The sequence below is a fragment of the Meleagris gallopavo genome, chromosome 1 (genome assembly GCF_000146605.3).
Source record: "Meleagris gallopavo isolate NT-WF06-2002-E0010 breed Aviagen turkey brand Nicholas breeding stock chromosome 1, Turkey_5.1, whole genome shotgun sequence".
Lineage (NCBI taxonomy): Eukaryota > Metazoa > Chordata > Aves > Galliformes > Phasianidae > Meleagris > Meleagris gallopavo.
Genome location: NC_015011.2, coordinates 176,087,642 through 176,090,690, shown reverse-complemented (window position 1 = coordinate 176,090,690; position 3,049 = coordinate 176,087,642).

Here is a 3,049-nt window from a genome sequence, read left to right as displayed (position 1 = left end):
AAAAAAAAAGAATAGAGTTACACTGCAGTAAAGAAGTGCAACCTCAAGCTATAATCTTTGTTAGGGAACAGACAGGAAAGATGTACAGCAAGCACTCTTTGAAATGTTTAATCCTACATTTCTGAATGCATATTTCACCTTTATGGCACCTTTGAAGTCAGATAGTCAGCTTCAAGCTTGGGTGAACCAATGTGTTGTCCACAGACAATCATGACCTAGCCCTGCTGTTTTGGTTAACATGGCATTCAGTTTGAAGCTACAGCCATCTCCTCTGTGCACCACAGCCATCATAGCTGCACAGTACCCGGCTTAGAGCAGAGGCAACACCATCTACCAGAGTGTTCATAGGAGTTTACAAAAAAGTCTGCAACAGATAGACCTGTTTCTCTCCTCAGCCCTCTCTCACCAAAGTTCAGCACTGCTTTCCCTTTGCCCCCACACTTACTTTTATGCCATATTTTTGTTTGGAACTTTCTACCCAATCTTCTTTCTGTGCTATATGTAGGACAACACATGCTATCTCTCAAGCCTTCCTCTTCATATGCACAAGGTTCTGCAGGGTGGTGTGGGGAACTGGAACATTGAGGTGACAGCTGCTTTGAGAAACATTCACATTTTATCACTTACATCTGTATTAATGGAGGAGCTCTATCTCATATCAACTATCCATTCTGGAGACAGACCTAAAACGTGAAAAATCCCTTAATAGGCCAGGATTCTTGTGGTAGATACTGCAACCAGAGAGCAAGAGGATAGTCCTTTTTTGCAGTTTGAGCACAGACATTCGCATGTACAGAATCATACAACAGCACAGGCTGGAAGGGACCTCAAAAACCATCAAATTCCAAGCCCTAGACATGGGCAAGAGCACATTCCACCAAATCAGGCAGCCCAGGGCCTCATCCAACCTGGCCTTGAACACTTCTAGGAATGGGGCATCCACAGTTTTTCTAGGCAGCCTGCGCCAGTGCCTAACAACTCCCATAGTAAAGAATTTCTTCCCAATATCTAAGCTAAATCTACCTTCTTTTATTTTAAAACCATTACTACTTGTGCCAAGGCTGAATGCAGAAGTCCAGATGGGGCCTCACCAGCTCAGAGCAGAGGCAGGATCACCTCCCTCACCGTGCTGGCAACACTTCTTTCAGTGCAGCCCAGGATACAGTTGGCTTTCTGGGCTGCAAGTGCACGCTGTTGGCTCGTGTTCAGTTTCTCATCAGTCAACACCAGCAAGTCTTTTTCCCAGGGCTGCCCTCAATCCAATCTCCACCCAGCCTGTATTTGTGCTTGGGATTGCCCTGACTGAGGTGCAGGACTTTGTACTTGGCCTTGTTGAACTTCAGGAGTTTCACACAGGCCCACTTCTCCAGCATCCTTCTGGAATGTCATCCCTTCTCTCTAGTATATTGATAGCAACATTCAACTTGGTGTCATAAGAAAACTTGTGAACACCAGTCCCACTGTTCATACCACCAATAAAGATGTTAAAAAGCACCAGTCCCGAGACTGACCCCTGAAGAATGCCACACTTCTGTAGTCTCCACCTAGACACTGATCCATTGATCACAACTCTTTGAGTGCTACCATCCAACCAGTTCCTTATCCACCTGATGATCTATCCATCAAATCCATGTCTCTTCAATTTAGAGACAGGGATGTTGTGCAAGACAGTGTCAAATGCTTTGCACAAATCCAGATAGATATATTCTTCATGGACTAAGAGAGGAGAAAATAGTACTCTTCTTAAAAGCCACAGACCCATCCCCCAGCTACCACAATGCTTGAGACATGCTTCCAGGAGTGAGAGAATAAATATGTGTAATAGACTACAGCAGATGGAACACATATTGGAGTCTTCATTATTTCTCCTGGAAATACTGATGAAAGACAAGGAATGTTTTGATGTTTCCCATTTTCATTATAGGATTTTGTTCCCCCAGTGCCAAAGGAGCCCATGGACTTCATTTCCAGATGATAAAGGCAATATGAGACACTTCACAAATTCTGAAAGGAGTCAATTTAAAGCTCTCTATGGATCATGTAAGCTGAAATAACGAATATCAAAGTTGGAAAACAGGTGTCTTCAAAACCTTGTGAAGTGTTCGCATCATAAAGCATGAGCTCACTTCCGGGCATTTCAAACAGCCTACCCTCACGACTACAGTTAGACCCCAAAATGCCTTGGAAAGTTTTTTGCATTCTCCTTCATCTTAACAACTGATGGACTCTAGTCTGAACTGGAAAATAAACTGCACCGGAAGGAATTGCAGTCTGAGATTCCTACACTTAGAGGTGTTCTTTTCCTCTGAGCCCACCACATTCACTTTAGAAGCAATACATCTCCAGTGCTGCAAAGTTTGAACTTGGCTCCTCATTCAGCAAATGTCCTTAAAGTTCAGAGCTCTTCCAAGCTGGCTTATTTCCTCTGAGAGCATTTTAATGAAGTACTTATTTATATTTTCCCTGTAATAGAAATACAGTATCTGTGTCATCTGTTATTTTTTATTTCAGTAGGAGGTTTGTTTTTGCTTCCACAAGTGTTTCTTTGACCTGTAATAAAATTCTTACTGAAGTCATAGCTAATTCTGAACAACCAAGTAATTATTCCAGTAAATCCAAAGAAGGGTACAAACAGCTACATCCCTCTGACCTTTATGTGACTCTTCAGAAATGAGCATGTACTTATTGCAATAGAACAACACTTTTTGTGTTGTGGTCCTGCAGGGTCATAGCAGAGTACTGCTTACATCCATGCAATTAAAAAGGAGGTTAATGAATTGCTAAAATGCATGTTTCCAGTAGGCAAAGCAGATAGAAAACATATTTAAATGGGATGAACAATTTATTAAATGTAATTATAATAAATACTTTGCCACTTGTCCAGTGTCATTTCAAGATGAATTGCTGTAATTTCTCATCTCAGGAAAGTCCATTACTTCAAGAAGGGCTGTAGTCTCTGTGGTGTAAATCAGTATCATCTCTCTTATTTTTAACCTTATTTTTAATCTTTTTTTTAATCTTTTAACCTTTCTCTTTTTATTTTTCTAGC